The following is a 24,151-nucleotide window of genomic DNA, read 5'->3' on the forward strand; positions in this document are numbered from 1 at the left end:
TTATTTAATCTGCAGAAGAGAAGAATGAGGAGGGATTTGATAGCTGCTTTCAACTACCTGAAAGGGATTTCCAAAGAAGATGGATCTAGACTGTTCTCAGAGGTAGCAGATGACAGAATAAGGAGTAATGGTCTCAAGTTGCAGTGGGGGAGGTTTAGGTTGGATATTAGGAAAACCTTTTTCACTAGGAGGGTGGTAAAGCACTGGAATGGGTTACTTAGGGTGGTGGTGGAATCTCCTTCCTTAGAGGTTTTTAAGGTCAGGCTTGACAAAACCATGGCTGGGATGATTTAGTTGGGGATTGGTCCTGCTTTGAACAGGGGTTGGACTAGATGACCTCCTGAGATCTCTTCCAACCCTGATATTCTATGATTCTAACCTCTGCTATGCTGAGTTTAAACTCCACCTTTGTCTGCTGTGATACTCACCCCGTTCTGATTTACCCATCATCTTATTATATATCCTTCCACTTCAAGTCCTAACATATGTTCTTGGTCCTCAAGCCATTGTTTTCCCTACATCTCCCTCCTGTCTACACTCTGCAGTATCTGTCATCTGAGGAACTCATTAATTAATTAGGCCTTGCAAAATTATCCCCATTTCACAGAAGGAGAAACTGAGACACAGAGAGATTAAGGCCCACATCCACAAAAGGTGCCAGAACCACACATGTATGCACCTAAGTCTTGGGTTTAAGTGCCTCAGTCCCAGTTTTGGCTCCAGGATGATCCACAAAGCTCCCACCAAATCCCCTAGATGCCTAAACTCACCTGGTGCCTAAATATTCAGTGTAAAATTTCCCTATATGCTTATGTTTCTGCTGACAGGCGCATGCACTGCTACCTCCCTCTAGGCATCTGAGTGCCTGTCTCCGCACCTAAGCCACAGAGTGATTCACAACCTAGGGACAGACAGGCATTCAGCCGCCTAAGTCATGGACAGAACCCGATCTGGTAGGGGACTTTTGAGCCCCCTACTGGATTGGGTCTCATTCAAAATAAAGGAGGAGGTGTGGGGGGAGGGTGATGGACACATCTGGGATGTGGGAGACCCCAAGTCAATTCCCCACAATTTCCCAGAGGCAGGAAAGGGGTTTGAACAGTTGTCTCCCACCTCTCAGGAGCATTCTGTAACCATGGAGCCATGGGATACTCTGATGCAGGGGTCCTTCAATCTCTGCTGTTGAAGCTGTTCACAGTGGTTTAAATAAGTAAAGTGATTGGAGCAGGAGTACTGGACCCAGTGTCTCCCACTCCCAGGTAGGTGTCCTAACCAGTGGACTCGGCAGTCATTCTCCTTTTCTCGCCCAAATGACTATTTAAGTATTTATCCACCCTAAGTAACTTGCCCAAGGTTACATAGTGAGTCAGTGACAGAGACAAGAAAAGAAGTGAGAAGTTCTGGCTCCTGGTCCAGTGCCATGTTATATAAGAACATAAGAACGGCCATACTGTGTCGGGCCAGTTTCCATCTAGCCCAATATCCTGTCTTCTGACAGTGGCTGGTGCCAGGTGCTTCAGAAGGAATGAACAGAACAGGACAATTGTCAAGTGATCCATCCCCTGTTATCTAGTCCCAGCTCCTGGCAGTCAGAGGTTTAGGGACACCCAGAGCACAGGGTTGCATCCCTGACCATCTTGGCTAATAGCCATTGATGGATCTATCCTCCATGAACTTCTCTAATTCTTTTTTGAACCCACTGATATTTTTGGCCTTCACAACATCCTGTGTGTGTTGTGTGAAGTAGTATTTCTTTATGTTTGTTTTAAACCTGCTTGCTATATTGGGTGTCCCCTGGTTCTTGTATTACGTGATGGGATAAATAACACTTCCCTATTCACTTATCCATACCATTTGTGATTTATTAGACCTCTGTTATCTCCCCCCTTAGGGTATGTCTACACTACGAAATTAGGTCGATTTTATAGAAAATCGGTTTCTAAAAATTGACTTATACAGTTGATTGCATATGTCCACACTAAGCGCATTAAGTCGGCGGAGTGCATCCTCAGTACCGTGGCTAGTATTGACTTACAGAGCAGTGCACTGTGGGTAGCTATCCCACAGTTCCCGCAGTCTCCGCTGCCCATTGGAATTTTGGGTTAAGCTCCCAATGCCTGATGGGGCAAAAACATTGTCGCGGATGGTTCTGGGTACATGTTGTCAAGTCCCCCTTCCCCTCCGTTTGTGAAAGCAACGGCAGACAATTGTTTTGTGCTTTTTTTCCTGGGTTACCCATGCAGATGCCATACCACGGCAATCATGGAGCCCGCTCAGCTCACCGTCACCCTACGTCTCCTGGGTGATGCTGGCAGATGCGGTATTGCATTGCTACACAGCAGCATCTCCTTGCCATCATGGAAGACAGTGCAGTAGACTGATAGCCATCGTACATCTCCTGGGTGCTCCTGGCAGACCTCGGTGAGGTTGATCAGGGGCGCCTGGACAGACATGGCTATCCTCCTCTTAGAGCACTGAATGGGAGCCAGAGACTCCAGGTCATTCTCTTCTTTAAGTTTCGTCTCATGGAGATTCAGTCCTGTCTGGAATATCATGCAAGCTGGAGGCTTCTGCTTCAGGCTGCTCTCCCAGCCAGCAGCACCGTGTGGTCACACCTACCCCAGCCTACCCCTTGCTCCCACGGCTCATGAAGCCTGGACAGTAGGAAGGAGCAGTTTAACTATAGGCTGAGCAAATGCAGAATGGTGGTAGAATGTGCCTTTGGACATTTAAAAGCTTGCTGGCACTGTTTGCTTACTAGGTCAGACCTCAGCACAACCAACATTCCCATTGTTATTGCTGCTTGCTGTATGCTCCATAATATCTGTGAAAGTAAGGGGGAGATGTTTATGGTGGGGTGGGAGGTTGAGGCAAATTGCCGGCATCTGATTTTGAGCAGCCAGACACCAGGGCAATTAGAAAAGCACAGCAAGGTGTGCTGCACATCAGAGAGGCTTTGAAAACTAGTTTAATGATTGACCAGGCTTCGGTGTGACAGTTGTGTGTGTTTCTCCTTGATGCAAACGGGCCCCCTTTGTTGGTTTTAATTCCCTGTAAGCCAACCACCTTCCCCTCTTTGAAATAAAGTAACTATTGTTTTGAAACCATGCATTCTTTCTTTATTAATTAAAATAAAAATGAGATAATGGACAAGGTAGTCCGGGTGGGGTGGGGTGGGGTGGGGGAGGAGGGAAGGACAAGGCCACATTGTTTATTGTAGCCACAATAAAAATCAAACTGTTTGAATGACAGCCTTCTGTTGCTTGGGCCATCCTCTGGAGTGGGGTGGCTGGGTCCCGGAGCCCTCTCCTCCGCACATTCTTGGGCATCTGGGTGAGGAGGCTATGGAACATGGGAGGAGGAGAGGCGGTTATACAATGGATGCAGCAGGGGTCTGTGCTCTTGTTGGCTTTCCTGCAGCTCCAACAGATGTTTCATCATGTCCATTTGCTCCCGCAACAGATGCTTCATCATGTCTGTTTGCTCCCCCATTAGCCTCAGCATCACGGCTTGCCTCCGCTCTTTGCACTCACTAAATTCTTTCCTGACCTCTGCCATTGAATGTCTCCATGCATTAAGCTGTGCCCTATCAGTGGGGGAGGACTGTATGAGCTCGAAAACATGTCATCGCGAGTGCGGTTTTTTTGCCTTCTAATCTGCGATAACCTCAGGGACGGAGATGATAGGGGGAGCGTAGAAACATTTTACGCTCTACGATTCTGGGGGGACTGCATGGTCACCTGTGCTGCTGAGTGCTGCTGAGTTTGCCATGCTGACCAAACAGGAAATGAAATTCAAAAGTTCCCAGGGCTTTTCCTGTGTAGCTGGCTAGTGCATCGGAATTCAAAGTGCTGTCCAGAGCAGTCACAATGGAACACTCTAGGATAGCTCCTGGAGGCCAATACCGTCAATTTGCGTCCGCACTACCCAAAATTCGACCCAGCAAGGTTGATCTTAGCGCTACTCCCCGATCAGGGAGAAGTACAGAAGTTGATTTTAAAAGCCCTTTAGGTCGACGAAATGGGATTGGTTGTGTGGACGCAGTCATTTTTAAATCAACCTAATGCAGCCAAATTCGACCTAACCCCGTACTGTAGACCAGACCCTTTTAGTAATCTCTTTTCTAAGATGAACAGTTCCAGCTTTTTAATCTCTCCTCCTATGGAAGCTGTTCCATAACCCAATCATGTTTGTTGCCCTTCTCTGTACTTTTCCCAATTCAAATATATCTTTTCTGAGATGAAGTGACCAGAACCGCATGCGCTATTCAAGGTTTGGGTGTACCCTGAATTTATATAGTGACATTGTGATATTTTCTGTCTTATTACCTATCCCTTTCTTAATGATTCCTAACATTGTTAGCTTTTTTGACTGCCACTGCACATTGAGGAGATGTTTTCAGAGAACTTTAGCAAAGCTTTTGATACAGTCTCTCACAGTATTCTTGACAGCAAGTTTAAAAAGTATGGATTGGATTAATGGACTATAAGATGGATAGAAAGCTGGCTAGATCATTGGGCTTATCCTTACCTGTTTGGCATTGAAGTCAATCTTACTTTGCCAATCATCCCTTTTTTTTTTTAGGAAACAGCTGATTTTGACAGGTGTGTCCTGTATCCTTCAGGGCATTAGAACATTCTCAAAAAAACTCTTGAGGGCTGATGCAACACGGTGGCAGTATCATAGCCTCATAATGCAGCAAAATGTATTCCTGAGGGCAAAGTCAGAAAGGTGATAACCCAACAAGAAACTGGCATGAGATTGCTTCTCTCTCTCTCTCCCCTCATCACTCCATGTAGTCAAGAGTGAAAGAGTATTGTACATCTCTAATGGGTCTATTCTTATCTTGAAGTATGAGAATAAGTCCCATTAACATTCAACTGAAAGTAGAATTGACTGTGGGCCCATTCGCATGAAATATAATCTTTACATACTTGCTGCAAAGAGACACTTGCATCTTTTTTTTTAAATCTACCAGGAAAATGTATGACTATATCTAATCTTCCAGCTCAGTCTTCAGGCCTTAATCCTGCAAACATTTATGCACATGCGTAACTTTATGCAAATGAGCAGCCCTACAGAATTTTCCCTTTGTTTGGTTTATTGTAGGCCTATAATATAATAAACCCTGTTGCTCATATAATCAACAAAGCTGATGCTCAAATAAATTCAAGCAGGGGGATTGGATGGAAATGCACACTGGAGAGTCTCTTTGAAGGAGGATGTTTAGAAGCTGAAATCAACAACTGACAAACTAAGTGACAGAAAATTCCCACAGCCTGAGATACAGCCTAGCCCTGTAACCCTGGGCATAAAACCCTCCCTAATTTCTGCCTCTGCAAACAGCCAATTTATGCAGTGCACCTGTGCAGGGTGGGGAGAGAGAGGAGGAAAATAAATGTAACTCCTTGTGCACCAGGAGCCAGGCAATGCCCCTTTACCCTGTTCCAGTGAAGAAGCAAACAAGTCAGATCCACGCTAGCTTTTTGCCACCTTAGGGCAAAGATAAGCTAAGTGTTTGCCAAAAGGAAAAGAGTGGGATCCACAAAGGGGCCTAGGTATTGGGTTTCGGCACCCAAATCTCAGTTGTAGGCTCCATTGAGATCCATAAAACTCCTGCTGAGCCCAGTAGGCACCTAAACTCACTTGGAGCCTAAGGTTTTTAGGGTTTTAGGTGTCTATGAGCATGAGCGCTGCCATCACTCTAAAACCTAGATCCCTCTCTCCCACCTATGCTCCAGAAGTGGCAGAAGACAAGAATTTGTCCACTTAAGTAGCGTGCAGGTGCCCTGAGAGGTGGCCTCTGAGCACACCTACCGGATCCCAGGCGATTGCTCTAACCACCTAAGAGTTAAAAAGGTGAGCACCCCCACCACCTCTTCTGCTACCCCCATTTTGTGTGGAGCCAGGAAGCTGCCCATTTCATTCCCACAAGACACAGTTTAGGCCCCTGACAGCAGGCAGAGGTTCCCATATGTGTATCGCCTCCCTGTAGCCCACTTAGGTGCTTATTGCCAAGAGTGGAGTGGCACGCCCTCCTCTTGTCAGCATCTCCCATTGGCTAGCGTAGGTGGGTCCCTATCTGGGGTGCTCGCTTTTGCGGATTGTATTTTGTAGATGTCTCTCTTTCCCCATTCATTGGGTAAGGTGCCTTGGCTCCTAACTCAGTTATATGGATCACAGTGTTGTTCCTGTGATCTTCTAGGGCCTAAAAGCTAGGTGCCAGGATGCTGGGCATTGTGAATTCCACCCAATATCTATAAAGATCTCCAGGAGGTCTTGACAATGGCCTGTTCCAAAGCTGCACATGGATTGGTGCTGGCTTTGCCCCAGATAAACATTGTCTGTAAATACTCAACACTTCAATCTAGGCAAGGGCACTTTACAGATATTAAGAGCTCTTTTGTGCTGTTAAGGCTCCGTCCTGTGACTTCAGTAGGAACCGAAGGTGCTTTGCCCCTTGCAGGATGAAGCCCATCCACAGAGGTAAAGTGCCTGGGGTGCTCTAGCAAGTCTTGTTGCTGGAGGGGGCCCAATGCCTGCCAGAGCTCCAGAGGGCCCAGGATGAACATAGCAGCTGCACCCATTTTGTGACCAAATTCCCTTGCTGGTCAGCTTGGTCTTTGTGGGGTATGGGGAAGGATCCTTCTGCTCTTGCCCTATGTAAACAGCAGGTGGGCTCAATCTCACCCTAATTAATTAATGTCATGCAGGTGAGTATCCTGTCCATTTTAGGGAATACTACAAAGAGGCAAAGAAAGGTTAAAGGCTTTGCCCAAGGTCAGACAGCACATCAGTGGTGGAGGTAAGACTAGAATTTATGGGTTCAGACTTCCTGTCTCCTGCTCTGACCACTCCACACTAATACATTACGGCTAGAAAGCTAACTAGGAGCTCTTGGCACATTTCTGATTTTACATCCAATACAATGTGTTAAAACTCTCCCATTTCATTTTCTTGCACTTGAATTGACATTTCATAATGTCTTGCTGCTGAGGGCTTTCCATGACTGCCGTGGCAAATGAGGCATGTCCCCAGCTATTTCTACATCTCTTTCATGGATTGACTCATGTTCTTCCAATTGCAGTCAATCAGACTGCGGGATGAACAGGTGTATCTTTGAAATCACATACAGCTTGGGTGGCTGAATGCCTCTCATGTTTTCCTCTTTGGTGGGTGTGAGCATCTTCCAGCCGTTCTAAAACAGAGATCTCAGTTTACAAATCAAGTGTAATCAGCCCACTTATTCCTGCTGCAGAGAACACTCCACTGAACACACTTCCACCCTGGGAGAGCATGAGAGAACAAACACGAGAGATATTAGTCACATTGCTTCATGCACTACTGGAAGGCACTCCGATACTATAACAATGAGAGTGGTATATGAACCTATGTACATTAGTATATAGAATAGAAAGGTTTGGTGCAACAGCTGGTGCTTTTGAATCTGGGGGTGCTTTTGAATCTGAGTTGCATTCATGTTAAGTTGAGTTGCAACACTTTGCAATTTCTCAGTTATGTGCAAGCAAAACCAAAACCAATTCCCTCAGTGTATAAGTGTAACCCGTTCATTGCTGGGCTTCCCTTTGCCATAAAATGCCTGTGTTGCTGCATTAAAGTGATGTTCCCTTTAAATCATTTCTGTAGCACATTAGGTGAACATGTCACTGTCACATTTCACCTGTTGTGCAATTAGCACAGACCCTGCACGGAGGCTCCTGCAGTGAGAAAGTACAATATCTTCCGAATAGAGGGGGGAGTGGTCCTGATACTTGGAATCCTACCTGGAAGGGGTACATCCTGGGTTATTTAATGATGGTTCTTGCTGAATATTAATTGAGAGGTTGTTCCAAAAGCAGGGGGTGACATGAAAGAAGGCATAAAGTTAGGAGTGCATGAAGGAGACACAAAGGGAGCAGTCTGGATCGAAGCCAGGCCACAGCACAGGGAATGACTGGGTTGTGGGAAGAGGGGAGGGGAGAAATGTGGGTACAGTGGAGCTACATAGAGCTTTGAAAGTGAGGGTACAGAGTTTGAACTTTATGCAGGAGAATGAATCCAGTTAAGTGATTTGAGGAAGGGGATGGTAGTAGGAACATGATGCATGAGGAAGGGGATGGTAGTATCAACCCAACAATCATTCTTCTTTAAGGGTTTATGGAACTTCTCTAACCATAGCCACAGAAGATAAAGACCATAACAACACTTCATTAACCTGTTGAGGTTAAAACCCATAGGAATTGCCATATGGAAGGAGACCCATGGACCATCAAGTCCAGTGTCCTGAACTCTGTTGGCAGAGGATCACTAGAGCATAGCATACTCTGGAGACTTCCCTGCCTGTCCAGGAGCTTCCTTTATATCCGTGGAGAGGAGCAGCTGGTTATATTGGTTTTACACTACCCAGGGATTCATCTATAGTCAGGAAACTCTCAACTATCCTGCTAGGGACACTCTCCATTTCAATTGTCCCACCAAGGAGCAGAGCTGGGATCCCCAAATCTGGTCCAGAAATAAAGGCACAGACTGATGGGACAATGAAAGACTTTAAAGTCATGAACAAAAATGCTGTTGTCTGACAATCATGCCAAACTCTTCATCATGAGTCTTGTGATCTGGTTTTTAAGAGGAGTCCCAGCTCCTGGAGTTATGTCATTTAAAAAAAAAAGGCTCCAATTCTCATTTCTAGCCCTTGTGGCATGACCCTCAAGCCTACAGGCTTTAAAAAGCAAACTCAGAAGGCTAATAAAATGAAAGCAAAATGAACTATTTTAAGCCAATCTCATGAATCTGGGGAAGCTTGGCTCATGATTTCAAGTGCTGGGGTGGCTGGCCAGACTGCTGGCATTGTACAAATGCAGAGGTTGCAGATGACAAAAGTGAGAGCCAACGGGAGGGAAGACATTAACATTTCTTAGAGATTGTGTTCTCTTCTCATGTTTCTTTGTTTAAGTTAACTCCAACAAGTTAGCAAAAACAGCAAAACTGTCCAGCCCAGAGACCAAGTCTTCCATACTAACCCAGCATAAATGAGAGCCACATATATATGTAGGTCTGAACCAAGCATAATCCATCCTTCATGTACAGCATTCTCGACATAGGTTGCACCTTCATCTTGTTCAGTAGGGGCTGGGTTTCAAGAGCGGTGAAGTTGAAGATACCATTGGGGGCTTTCTGTTCTGGCTGAGATGAGGATGGCAATGGAAGAATCCCACGTGGCATCATGGAGCAAGAGGACCTGAGCTTGTTTCAGTTGATGCACCTTTGAAAACCAACGTCTAACAGAATTAATCAAGTAGTCATCACCTGAGGCACAAGAGTAGAAGAAAAAAACCCCAGATTTTTCAGTTCAAAGAGAAAAGAAAGAATGGGCCTCTTCAGCCCCACTTAATATGCTGCAAGCTATTAGAATTTCAAAGTTATATTAAGAGCAAGAAGGCTGGATAAGGAACATGCTCAGATCCTGTCCCTGGTAAATGGGAATGGCTGTGTAACAGATTTGTCCCATTGTGCTGCCCTCCAGTCTATGTGGGGTGAAAGCAAGGCCAAGTGAATGCACCGTTCATCCTGAAAGGTTATTCCTGGGGATTCCTGGTATTTCACAGTAACCCAATGACAATGGCCTCACCCTTCCACTTTTTGGTGGTCACCTCCATATTCATGGATTCTGAAGGGCTGGATTCTGGCTGTAAATGGCTAGTGGAGAATTCCCTTCACAGAGGGCGACTCCCAGCTGCAGTAAAGAGGCTGGAGACAGTTCCTGTGCTAGCCACATCCCCATTCCCTGAGAAGGGGGCATGCCAAGGAGGATAGGGACATGCCAGGGGTGAGGCGGAAGAGTGACAGAGCTCTATCCTCCACTAGTGGACCATAAAGCAGTCCCTCAGCTGCTCTATGTACTGCTGGCCTGAGCAGGGCTGAATTTCCTAATGCTCCCAATCGCAGCCCTGCATTAAGCCTGGATGTATGGGGGAATTGAACTCTAAGTTTCTTTCCTGTTTCTCCCATTCTGGTACCATTTGTAAGAGAAGACAGTCCTGCAGGGGGAGCGGGATGACCTAGTAAAGCTTTTTTTTCTCTAAGGTCCAGGATACAAACATTATGACTTTCTGTTCACAGAAGGTTTCTTAGTCTAATGTCCATGACCAGTCTGGCTCCAAGAAGTGCAAGAGGGACTCCCACTGAACCTCTCATTGGGAGGTTCACCTCAGGAGCATCGATGGAAAACTGGGTCCCACGTTTACAAGTTGTGATCATGCAAAGTCTTATACTGTGTTTCAGCTGTTGCACTCACTTGTCCTCTTTTTGGATAGGTATTTCTTAAGTTGTTTCCTCAAATACAAAAATGTAGGTCCTGATGAGCAAACATGCATGCATCTGCATGCTGAGGACCTGATTTTCTGCTGTGCTACCACAGTATTATGTCAAGAAAACAGGAAACTATGCAAGGACTGATTTGATTTTGAAAGTTTAAACTTATTTCCTTCATTTAGTTTCTTTTGCATTAATCCTCACTTTTCACAGCTGCATGTACAATTACAATGATTACACTTACAACTGGTGAGAGATCTTAGAAATACCAAATATAATTACATGAGTAGAAGACCAGCAATCTGTCTAGTCACTTGCACATACATTTAATGTTCTTGTGACAGCCGTCATGGTAATTGCATGTGCAATTTAGGGGCCTGGTTCTTCACTGCATTATACTAGATTTATGCCACTAATTCTATTGAAACCATGTTGGCGTAAAGCTGGAGATCCCCAATCGCTCAGTCTTGTGGGTGTAACTTTACCAGCCTTCCCAAAGAGCAATACTTGTCAGAGAACAGATATACGCAGTGGTATTTTGTCTGCCAATATTAATAGTGAAGTGACTGTCAGCATCCCAAATTACTCCCCCTTTGTCATTCACATAGGCAGATACCTACTCAGAATATGGCCCAAGGACCCTTCTGAAACAAATAATCAAAGTGATTTACCCATGCAAATGCCTCCATTTAAGAATGGGTGCTCAGTTAAGTGACTAGTTATCTTCAGTGTCTCTGCACATTTCAATGTTGAGCATGCCCCAAAGATCGGATGCCTTAATGCTCTGTCACATGGATGCAAAACAATTTTTGAGCACCACCTGTTAAAAACTCAAGTGTGTGTGCAACCACATCCCCAAGTAGGTGGTCAATTGTCTTTACATGTGCAAAGCAGATGCATATTTAAGGGATGGGGAAAAAAAAGCCATTGGCCCAATAATCACAATAAGAAACCTCACCACATACAACAGATGTTTTTTAACATAAAACGAGGAATTTATTTCCCTCTTTAAAAAAGTCCATCATAATTTGTTTTTTTTTCTGTATTATGGGAAAATCTTAATAAAACATGTGCATTAAGGAGCGCCAACTGCATATAGGAAAGACTTAAGATAAAAAAGGCAACATCAGCTGGTGGAAGTCAGCATAGCTTCAGGCCAATTTCCACCAGCTGAGGATCTGGTCCAATATATACCCTTTATATATAAACCCTTTATAGCCATCACAGGTCACCATTCATCTTATTTACGTATATAGCCTTATTGATTTCCGTGGGGTTGCTCACGTACATAAAGTGAGCAGGATTTGGCCATTGGACTTTTCTTGTATTATTTTTTTCCTATCACTGTTGATTATGGAAGATGTTAGGTATGAAAGAAAATTTCTCTTTGACAATCTGCTTTGCACACCTGCTTTTCACAATGCCACAGCTAGGGCCAGAATTCCAGACATGGTAGCTGTTTGAAATTTAAAATTAAGGGCACATGAGTGAACACTTGCCTCTAATGACCTGACTTTGGGCTTGAACATCTAAAGGCTCTAGTATAGTGGGTCTCATCCAGGGGTACGCATACCCCCGGCGCTACATAGAGATCTTCCGGGGGGTACATCAACTCCTCGAGATATTTGTCTAGTTTTATAACAAGCTACATAAAAAGCACTAGCGCAGTCAGTGCAAACTAAAATTTCATAAAGGCAATGACTTGTTAATACTGCTCTATATACTATACACTGAAATGCAAGTATAATTTATATTCCAACTGATTTTATAATTATATGGCAAACATGAGAACGTAAACAATTTTTCAGTAATAGTGTGCTGTGACACTTTTTGTATTTTTATGCCTGATTTTGTAACCAAGTAATTTTTAAGTGAGATGTAACGTGGGGGCAAACAAGACAAATCAGACTCCTGAAAGGGGTACAGTAGTCTGGAAAGGTTGAAAGCCACTGCTGTGTACTCGCAAAAAGAAAAGAAGTACTTGTGGCACATTAGAGACTAACAAATTTATTTGAGCATAAGCTTTCATGAGCTACAGCTCACTTCATCGGATGCATTCAGTGAAAAATACAGTTGGGAGATGATTTATATACACAGAGAACATGAAACAATGGGTGTTATCATACACACTGTAAGGAGAGTGATCACTTAAGAGGAGCTATTACCAGCAGGTGGGGGGGGGGCGGCATTTCCAGCAGTTGACAAGAACGTCTGAGGAACAGTGCGGGGTGGGTCGGGTGGGGAAATAGTTTTACTTTGTGTAATGATCCATCCACTCCCAGTCTCTATTCAAGCCTAAGTTAATTGTATCCAGTTTGCAAATTAATTCCAATTCAGCAGTCTCTCATTGGAGTATGTATTTGAAGTTTTTTTGTTGAAGAATAGCCACTCTTAGGTCTGTTATCGAGTGACCAGAAAGATTGAAGTGTTCTCCAACTGGTTTTTGAATGTTATAATTCTTGACGTCTGATTTGTGGCCATTTATTCTTTTATGTAGAGACTGTCCAGTCTGACCAATGTACATGGCAGAGGGGCATTGCTGGCACATGATGGCATATATCACATTGGTAGATGTGCAGGTGAACGAGCCTCTGATAATGTGGCTGATGTGATTAGGCCCTATGATGGTGTCCCCTGAATAGATATGTGGACACAGCTGGCAACGGGCTTTGTTGCAAGGATAGGTTCCTGGGTTAGTGGTTCTGTTGTGTGGTGGGTGGTTGCTGGTGAGTATTTGCTTCAGATTGGGGGGCTCTCTGTAAGCAAGGACTGGCCTGTCTCCCAAGATCTGTGAGAGAGATGGGTCGTCCTTCAGGATAGGTTGTAGATCCTTGATGATGTGTTGGAGAGGTTTTAGTTGGGGGCTGAAGGTGATGGCTAGTGATGTTCTGTTATTTTCTTTGTTGGGCCTGTCCTGTAGTAGGTAACTTCTGGGTACTCTTCTGGCTCTGTCAATCTGTTTCTTCACTTCAGCAGGTGGGTATTGTAGTTGTAAGAATGCATGATAGAGATCTTGTTGGTGTTTGTCTCTGTCTGAGGGGTTGGAGCAAATGCGGTTGTATTGTAGAGCTTGGCTGAAGACAATGGATCATGTGGTGTGATCTGGGTGAAAGCTGGAGGCATGTAGGTAGGAATAGCGGTTAGTAGGTTTCCGGTATAGGGTGGGGTTTATGTGACCATTGCTTATTAGCACCTTAGTGTCCAGGAAGTGGATCTCTTGTGTGGACTGGTCCAGGCTGAGGTTGATGGTGGGATGGAAATTGTTGAAATCATGGTGGAATTCCTCAAGGGCTTCTTTTCCATGAGTCCAGATGATGAAGATGTCATCAATGTAGCGCAAGTAGAGTAGGGGCATTAGGGGACGAGAGCTGAGGAAGCGTCGTTCTAAGTCAGCCATGAAAATGTTGGCATACTGTGGGGCCATGCGGGTACCCATCGCAGTGCCGCTGATTTGAAGGTATACATTGTCCCCAAATGTGAAATAGTTATGGATGAGGACAAAGTCACAAAGTTCAGCCACCAGGTTAGCCGTGACACTATCGGGGATACTGTTCCTGACGGCTTGTAGTCCATCTTTGTGTGGAATGTTGGTGTAGAGGGCTTCTACATCCATAGTGGCCAGGATGGTGTTTTCAGGAAGATCACCGATGGATTGTAGTTTCCTCAGGAAGTCAGTGGTGTCTCAAAGATAGCTGGGAGTGCTGGTAGCGTAGGGCCTGAGAAGGGAGTCTACATAGCCAGACAATCCTGTTGTCAGGGTGCCAATACCTGAGATGATGGGGTGTCCAGGATTTCCAGGTTTATGGATCTTGGGTAGCAGATAGAATACCGCAGGGCGGGGTTCCAGGAGTGTGTCTGTGCGGATTTGTTCTTGTGCTTTTTCAGGGAATTTCTTGAGCAAATGGTGTAGTTTCTTTTGGTAACCCTCAGTGGGATCAGAGGGTAATGGTTTGTAGAAAGTGGTGTTGGAGAGCTGCCTAGTAGCCTCTTGTTCATATTCCGACCTAGTCACGATGACGACAGCACCTCCTTTGTCAGCGTTTTTGATTATGATGTCAGAGTTGTTTCTGAGGCTATGGATGGCATTGTGTTCTGCACAGCTGAGGTTATGGGGCAAGTGATGCTGCTTTTCCACAATTTCAGCCCGTGCATGTCGGTGGAAGCACTCTATGTAGAAGTCCAGTCTGTTGTTTTGACCTTCAGGAGGAGTCCACCCAGAATCCTTCTTTTTGTAGTGTTGGTAGGAAGGTCTCTGTGGGTTAGTATGTTGTTCAGAGGTGTGTTGGAAATATTCCTTGAGTCGGAGACGTCGAAAATAGGATTCTAGGTCACCACAGAACTGTATCATGTTCGTGGGGGTGGAGGGGCAGAAGAAGAGGCCCCGAGATAGGACAGATTCTTCTGCTGGGCTAAGAGTATAGTTGGATAGATTAACAATATTGCTGGGTGGATTAAGGAACCACTGTTGTGGCCCCTTGTGGCATGTAGTAGTTTAGATAGTTTAGTGTCCTTTTTCTTTTGTAGAGAGCAAAGTGTGTGTTGTAAATGGCTTGTCTAGTTTTTGTAAAATCCAGCCACGAGGAAGTTTGTGTGGAAGGTTGGTTTTTAAGAGAGTATCCAGTTTTGAGGGCTCATTCTTAATCTTTCCCTGTTTGCTTTAGAGGATGTTGATCAGGTGGTTCCGCAGCTTCTTTGAGACTGTGTGGCACAAGCTATCAGCATAGTCTGTGTGGTATGTAGATTGTAATGGATTTTTTACCTTCAGTCCTTTTGGTATGATGTCCATGTGTTTGCATTTGGATGCAAATGCATTCCTTTCTGTATGCTGTGTACTCAGAATTCTCCCCAAACATCATTCTGTGAGTACAAATGTTACAAGTGCAAATTGCACCTGCAAATGGATATATGTCTGATTGAAAAGTGTAGGCCTTTATGCGTACAGTTGCACAGGCCATATACAAACAGTTGCTCCCCCTCCCAATATCCATGCATAGTTATTGCAATTACATGCACAGATCAGGAATGATGTCAGTAAATAGCTAGCACTTTGCATGTGATATTTCCCAATTTGCACGCAGTGTTACAAACGATAGATTTAAGAGATCCTGATGTAAATAAAGTGAAAAGCAGCCAGCTGATTGGAAACAGTATCATTTCTCTGGACACGCAACAAAATCCTTCCATAACCAGAGACGACAGGAAAGGAAATACAGAAAAAGCCCATGAACAGTTGATGAGATTTTGGTAAAATATGATATTTTTTTTCAAATGTTCCTGACTCTGGAAATGGCAAACAGCTCCTTCAAATAATTCATTCCATGTGTAAAATGTGTTCTACATTCTTTTTCTGTTTAAGCTAATTTTCCTCATCCCGAAACATTTTGCCAGTGTGATTCTGTAACAATGACACAAAGCCTTGCAATACCCCTTTAAGGTAGAGCATTGTTACGCTCAGTATACAGGTGGGGAAACCAAGGCACGGAAAGTGACTTATTTGCCCAGGTTTATGAAGTGACTCAGTGGGAATGGAACTCCGAGTACTTGACTACAAACCCTGTGCTCTTACTATCACCGTGATTCCTCTTGTTGCTGCTAAGTCTCTCCCCCTTAGACTTCCCATAATAGGCCTTTGACTCACCTAGCTTCTTCTCTGGAATATTGCTCATTTAGATAACTTTTTAATAGATTTCAGAGTAGCAGCCGTGTTAGTCTGTATTTGCAAAAAAGAAAAGGAGTACTTGTGGCACCTTAGAGACTAACGAATGTATTTGAGCACACGCTTTCATGAGCTACAGCTCACTTCATCGGATGCATCCGATGAAGTGAGCTGTAGCTCACGAAAGCGTATGCTCAAATAAATTTGTTAGTCTCTAAGGTGCCACAAGTATGTCATAACTTTTAAAGTTTTCCTCCAGTCTACTTCAGTCTCTGGACACTCCCTACCCAACATGGGATTTCCCCTGGGATGGTTTGCTATCTGGCAGGTGTCTGGAGTGTGCAGCTCTTCCATGAATGCAGCTAATTCCACTCTATAAATATGGTGGAAAAAGAAACTCAAAGAATGTATTGTCCTCTCCCACCATTCCAAGACCTGAATGCACCAACTCCATGATGCTTCTTCTGCTCCATGGGCCTGGAAAATGAACACTCAAAAGTTTTCTCCTCAAGTGGTATCTGTTTTGTACTGTGTCTACATAACATGCTTTCAATGCAGCACACATTTTTCAGAGTGCTTCGCAGAGCTGGTCAGGAATCTGCCCCCCTCCCATGAAAATATTTTTTTCCATTGAAAAATCATCAGCATTTTAAGTTTTTCCACAGGAAAAAGTCAGTTTTGATTTTTCAACTTTTTTTGAAATGGGGGAAAGTTAGTTATGAAATTTTAACATTTTTTAAATGAAAAGTTCCATTTTTCAGTTCAAAATGTAATTTATAGTAAATATTTTAAAAAATAAATGTAAAGGTCAAAAATGTTTTGACATTAACAAAACCATTTAAATTGACCCAAACTGATTCCTTCCCACACTCCCCAATTATCTGTTTACAAAAGTGTAAGGTTCTGACTTTTAGTCTTGATTTGGGCTGGAAAAAAGCTTTCAAAACCTCAGAAGTTTTCCTGGGACATGAAATCCATTTCTTCCCCAGCTCGAGTGCTTCATCTGCTATGTTTCAGAGAGGTGTTCTAGCTCCTATTGAAGTCAAGGGAAGAGTTCCTATTCCCAAGAAGCTCCTGGTGCTGCCTTTTCTCCCTCTTGTTGTCATATGCTCCATTCACACGCCTTTACGATCTCATCTCCACTGGCTGAGGAGGTGCTGTAGTAACCATTTTAGTTAAGTCATATTCACAGAGGCCTTCGATCCTTAGCTGGTAGAGCACTACTGCCATTGCTCTGTAACTATTGCCATGGTTTGACCCTGTTCCTAGCTGGAACTCCCTTGGTCTTCTTTTGAACAGTTGCTCAATGAGAATTTTCTCCACTTTGAGATCAGAGCTACGCTAGCTATTGTACTATAGCATTCAAACACCATGCTGGCTAGCACAGTTCTGAACCAGTTGTGGCTGGGACTGGAGAGGTGATGTGTAACCTGAGGGCCTTAGCATTGCTTGGGAGAATAAAATAAACACTGGCGAAATGTGTCATTTTCAGTTGCAGGAACAGTAGTTGCTCAGGCTGAGAATTTTCCATCTGAATGACCATTTTTTGCACATCCCAGCAAAACACCTATTCAGAATGGAAGTGCCAGCAGACCATTAATGAATACAGAGAGAACGGGGCCACTCTCATCAGAGGGAATATTTATAGTTGCTTTCCCTGAGGTGCTGAGTTTATACCCAGCTGCGTGGAGGAGTCACGCCTGGTTTTAACTCTTAGCACAAACTGCTCCTTCTCCAGGGGACTAGGATTATATGCCACAAAGTCAAGTTGCACTCCTTGAGCTGCTGCTGCCACTTAACACAGCCACATGAAAACCAATATTGAAAAAGAGTTAAAGTCTTAGCATGAAACTAAGCTATATGGCATATGCTTTCAACATTAAAAAGAGGAAGCAGTTCGGGGGAAAAAAGATGCAGACCCGGCAAGTTTTCATTGTTGGGGGTGGAGAGTGAAAAGTTTTCTCTCTCCTTAGATGGAAAGTATACTGAGTATAGTTGCTGACAAGCAGCTATCAAGGGCCTGGAGACACGCCATAGGTACCAACTGGCACAGTGACAAGCATGCCACATAGAATGCAAAGTTTCATTTTCAGGAGTGTTGGAGGCAACATTTCTTGCCTGGACTTTGTTTAACCTGTAGCAGGCCCTTTATATCACACACTGTTCTCCAGCAGCCCCTCTATGGGTCCAATTCTGCAGTCCATAGGCATAGAGTAGCACCTACTCAACTGAGTAATCCCATCGAAGCCCATGTGAGTAAAGGGTGCTGCTCAAGATTACGCCATGCAATGTTGCCAACTCTTGCAATGTTTGGTGGTTTTTTTTTGAAAGCCCCAGTTCCTGGAGTCATGTGACTATGAGAGACTCTCAGCTTTTTTTTTTTTTTTTATAAAGTAAGTTGCTAGCCTTTGTGATTGTAGAGAAAAGCTTGAAAAATGTCAACTCTAAAAGGCTCAAAGAGCAGCAGAAAAATAAAAAGAACCCAATATTTTAAAAAATCTCATGATTGTTAAGCCAATCTCATCATTTTTTGGGGTCCTGACTTGTGATTTTTGAATGTTTGGAGTTGACGATATTTTCAGTGAGAGTCAAGATCACAGAATCAGGCCCTTAGTTTCTGATAGAACTGAGAGCACAATTTGGCCCAGTATTATCTTCAATGGACCAACATTTGTATAATGGGGAGCAGAATTCAACCCATTGTGAGCAACAGCATGGCTACTTTGGGAGGTTATGGTGATACTGCAGATGTGTGCCACAGTTCAACCGGACTTTGTGCAAATCTGAAGTTATTAGTCAGATCTGAGACAACTACTCTGCACCTTGGCAAACCACTATGACCTACCATCCTGGATTTTTTCATTCAGTTTTGGACTAAAAAGGAGCAACACGACTTGCAGGCCTCTTAATCAGAGCTAGGCCCAGTCCCTGTGTTTTGTTTTCTGATGGCTAGATTATGCCATTGAGGCACAGCCTATAGCAAAGGGTATTGCAGAGATATACACTGCTCCAGAGGGTACACTGGTAAGCAGGGTCCAGTAGTTTAATTCTCTATTCTTTGTTCCTGTTGGGGCCACAGGCTCAAACTGGGCTTCAGAGTTTGTTGCATCAGGATAAGGGCAACAGGGTGTACATTTTCTAAAATGACAGTTTGATAATGATATGATCTGACCGTTTATAACTGGGATTTCTCTGATAGGGAAATATGGCTTCCACATTAAGACTATGGCAGCTCTGACTATAAGACAGTTCCATTTCTTGGATCCACTTTCATCCTTACCCATATTTCTTTCTCTACCCCTCTCTCTCTTTCTCACATGAATTCATCTACAGTACACTACACACCAGCCTTTAAAGCTTGCTGTGGAAAATACCTTCAAAGAGGATATAGCCCCACTGGGATCTTATAGTACTCCTGATTTGTCACTAGTATAATCCCACTGAAGCCAATACTATACCAGTGTACATACATGAGTTCAGAATCAAGCCTTCCCTCTCTTGTGACTTGACGGTTCTGTGCAGAGGAAAACTGCACGTGACTGAACAACATGAAGGCTAAACACCCGAGCTTGTATTTCCCCTCCAGCCCCCTGCCTTTTTTTTGCTCAATCAAGGCAACTGAATGGAAAATTTGCAGAAAAAGGTCATTTCGAAGTTATATGATTCACTCTGAGGGGGCAATGCCCTTCCCTACCTCTAAGTAATATCCGCTATTTCCTCTTCAAGGTATCACGTGCAGGCAAACCACAGACTGGTGCCATTTGCTTGCTAAAGTTGATTATTTTTATCCAGTAGTGAATACCCTCGCTTCCCGCTTCTCAACAGATCGATGACTCCCCCGAAGTCCCTTGTTGCGACAGAGCTTCCTACAGCTTTATCATTTCTGCACTGATGAGATCTTTGAGAAGCAAACAGCTATGTCTCTCTCAGTCTCTCTCACCTTTTATTTATTTATTTATTGGCAGGGGCAAGGGTATGAATAGATGCCGTTTTTACCACTTAATAGGTTTGGAGTCATTGTAGAAAAGAATTAAGGGGGATAGGGGGAGAAAATGGCTTGTTCTTGACCAAAGAGGGTCTTGTTGCGATTAAGTTTGCTACGGTGACTTTTCCCCTTCACATTCAGCTGATTCGAATTGGGCCAAATCCTTCGACACTTAGTTTTAATTCAGTCTTTACACAAACAAACATTTGTTCTACCCTGCGTGGGGATTTTAGCTATGCAAAGCTGAGAACAGACCCCAGGATTTGGCCCACTTTTTTTTAGAAGTGCATAGTTGGGTGGATTCCCCCCTCTTTTCACACCGATATAAATCAGGAGGAACTCCATTGTAGCCAATAGCATTGAACTAGTGTAAAATGCATGCGAGTCAGAGAATCAGACCACTCAAAACAAAAAACAAAAAGCAAATGAAGGATGTATGTAATACATATCTATTTAAAATAGTATGGCAGTAAGTCTCTAAAGCAAGACACTATAAATAAATAATGCCAGAAAGAGATACATAACAGCAAGTTTATGCAGAGGCATCAATCCTTTAGTTTGCTATGTATGTTAGCTGGGAAATTAGAATTAGACTGTGAGAGCTTTGGAGCAAGGACTGCATGTGTGTATGTGCATGGGCAGGACCTCGTTTGATGGGTCCCCCATCTAGTTGGGGCCCTAGAGTGACACAACATACAATAGGTGAACAACATACACTGTATCAACATGATAAATTCCTCTTCCTGGGCACCCACCACCAAATCCCAAACAGATCATCATATCAAAAGGCATCCTGTAGCTGGCAGGAGTTTGATTTGCATACGAAGTGTGAATTTTTGTTTTTTTAAACACTAGTAGGATCCTGGGCATCTGAACAAGGGGAGGCTACCTTTGACTTAGCAATCACAAGAGTGTGGGGAGGTCTTCCTCCTCCCCATCCAGGGCAGTAATATAAAGAGTTTTTTCTGTACAAGTTAGGGTGAGAAATTCAGTGCCAAAGCTTGCAGTCTATCCCTTCCTTTTGGACTCTGTTACACCCACTTCCTCCCTCCTAGTCTAACTAGAACCTCAAACATACACCAACAGATGTTGTGAGCATTTAGGGACTCAGCAGCAGGTTCAAATGATCCCAAAGAGGAACCTATTTTTTGAAAACCTGATTTCATGAATATGTCCCCAAGATGACAGATCTCACAAGGACAACCTGCTGCCACCATTCAGACGGATCATTCCAGCATTTAGAATAGATCAGGAGATTTCAGTTAACACACAGACCCTAATTATAGTCCTGCTTCAGTCTTGCACCCAAAGCTAATTTGTTTTGCCTCATCCTAATCCCTTTCTGGATCCCAACTAGCCTAACCCATAATCAATTCTAGCAGCCATAAAATCATCACATTCAACTAGTGGTTGTCTGTCTGCACTTACAAGTGCATACCCACATTTTGGATCTCAGAGGCATCTGCAAAATTTCAAGAGTTTGTTTAGACATTCAAGATGGGTGAAGTAATATCTTTTATTGGACCAACTTTTGTTGGTGAGAGAGACAAGCTTTTGAGCTTCCTGAAGAAGAGTTCTGTGTAAGCCCAAAAGCTTGTCTCTCTCTCTCTCCAACAGAAGTTAGTCCAATAAAAGATACTACCTCACCCACCGTGTCTCTCTAATATCCAGGAACAACAAGGCTACAACAATGCCTACAAGAGATTTTTTAGTAATTATGGTTTATTAGTTAAAGATTTTTTGAGGGGGATATTTATTAATTAAAGGGAAAGTCTGATTGATATTCCCTCTCTCCTGCAAATGCTGAAAAATGCAAGATTTTCACCTTCACAGAGGGTATAAAAATTCCCTACAGGTTCAGTGTTGATGGAGATCTACAGAAGCAAGGTATAAAACTGGGATCCCCACCTATGGGCAGAGAGGGTTGCTCCCTTTACACAATATACAAAGGAAGGAAGTGGAAAGGAAGTAATTTATGAGTTAGTATTGAGTAATACAGAGATATGGTTATAGATGAAGAGATGGAGGAACATGTATGCAAGAGTTAAAATCCATGGCTGACTGTGAGACCAATATGGGAAGGAGTAAAGATGTTGTATTTCATCTGAGTGCATCTAGAAGATCATGAACAGTAGTGGAGGCAACACATGGGATAAAGTGAATGGAGGGGAAAGGGAGCCTTTTTTATCATTTACACAGGTGACTTTATACCCACCATAAAAGAACAATATATGGACAAAAAAACTTTTCCTTCCTTTGTAATTCCCCTTTAAGGAGGTAACCACTATAGGATGAATAGGTATTTTTGTAACAAATGGTCTGAACCAGATTAGATATATTTATAATCTCTTGGCATCGAGTTCTGTATTGCATGTAATCGGAGAATTTTTGTCATGTAGTTTTATCTGTTAACTCTTAATTTGTTCACAATTCATAATCATTGGATGACTTCAGATAAAATACATACAGAGGTCCCCAAACATTTGGCCCAAAGCTTACGCAGAGCCTATTTCTGGAAGTTCAAAAGAGTTGTTAACCTTCCCCACTATTATTTTGTGTTTCTGGGAAATGTACTTCCAGATCCCAAGTAGGATCAGAAGTGGAAGTCCTGCAACACAAGAAGAAAGGCTGTTTGTTCCTGCACTTTCATTTTGATGAGAGTCAGAAAGCATCAGAGATCCTAAAACAAAGCCCATTCTGGTAGAGCTAAGAGGTTTGGATAAGGTCTGGAGATGGAGACAAAGTGTTGGGTGTTTATCCAAACTTGATCAGAAATCGTAGGCTTTTAAGGTTCACTAATCACTTCCCCCACCCCCCACTATTCCTCAAACATTCTTGTCAACTGCTGGAAAAGGCCCACCTTGATTATCACTACAAAAAGCTCCCCTTCCCCCCCGCCACTCTCCTGCTGGTAATAGCTCACCTTAAGTGATCACTCTCACATGCATCCGATGAAGTGAGCTGTAGCTCACTAAAGCTTATGCTCAAATAAATTTGTTAGTCTCTAAGGTGTCACAAGTACTTCTTTTCTAATCACTATTCAGAATATTCTATTTTTTTCAGTACAGATACCTGCTCCATGCCAATAAATATACATTTGTTTAAAAAGGAGGGATCTAGGAATGACGGAGGTGACTGCTGTCCTGTAAGATTAAATTCAGCACTTAGGAAGGCACTGGAAATGTAAATCAGAGAGAATCTGAAATCACCTGGCAAGGTCTGATTCATTGAAGGATAGCCAGCAGGGAGTTGTGAAATGGGTGCTATCATGTGTATCACCATCCGTAAAACTTTATTTTAGGGAAGTTGAAAGCAGTACATAGTTTACCCAAAGCTCATGAAAACTATTCTGAGTACAATATTTCATGAAAGCTAACCCATAACAGTGGGTTGTACTGGGGGAGAGTTGTTTGAGGGGACAAAGATCTGGTTAGAATATTAAACACAAAGGGCAAAATACAGCCCAAATTGTCCTTTTGACACTCCAAGTTAAGTCCAGTTTGAATTGTAGGGGGTGATTAAAAATGATATACCCCAAAGATAAGGGGTGAAATCCTGGCCCCACTGAAGTCAATAGGAATGTTGCCATTGACGGCAATAGATCCAAGCTTTCACCTTAGAACTCAAGTTGCACTGGGGTTTCTTCAGCTAGAGAATACCGTCATCTGTCCCATATCAGCTACTGTGGAGTTCCTCAGAACAGGATGTGCACTAGTGCAGCAATTAGCTGCACTTGGCATGGGTTTCAGCAAGTCTTGATACCTTCCCTATAAAAGGGAAACAATGATAGTTTTCTGACAAAACCCTAGCGAATAAATGCTCTGATTTTGGATGGACCTTTTGCCACATTACCTCTTTGCAGTCACTGGAATCCAGAGACATCAGAAAGGATTCCAAGGCTACGTCTACACAGAGATAAAAAACCTGTGGCTCTGAGTCTCAGAGCCCTGGCCTGAATGTGTACACTGCAACTTTATAGCCCCACAGCCTGAGCCCTGTGAGCCTGAGTCAGCTCTCCAGGGCCAGCCACAGCTGTGCCACCGTTCTTTTACTGAAGTGTAGACAGGCCCTGAGAGGTCTCAACTCAACCTAAACATGAACCAAAAATCAAAATCTTGATCTGAATATCTGCCCCCAATCCAGACTTTAGTATTTCATGGCCTTTGGATTTAAACTGAAAAAGTTTTGCAAAAATCAAC

The sequence above is a fragment of the Dermochelys coriacea genome, chromosome 13 (assembly GCF_009764565.3).
Source record: "Dermochelys coriacea isolate rDerCor1 chromosome 13, rDerCor1.pri.v4, whole genome shotgun sequence".
In the NCBI taxonomy this organism is placed as follows: Eukaryota; Metazoa; Chordata; order Testudines; family Dermochelyidae; genus Dermochelys; species Dermochelys coriacea.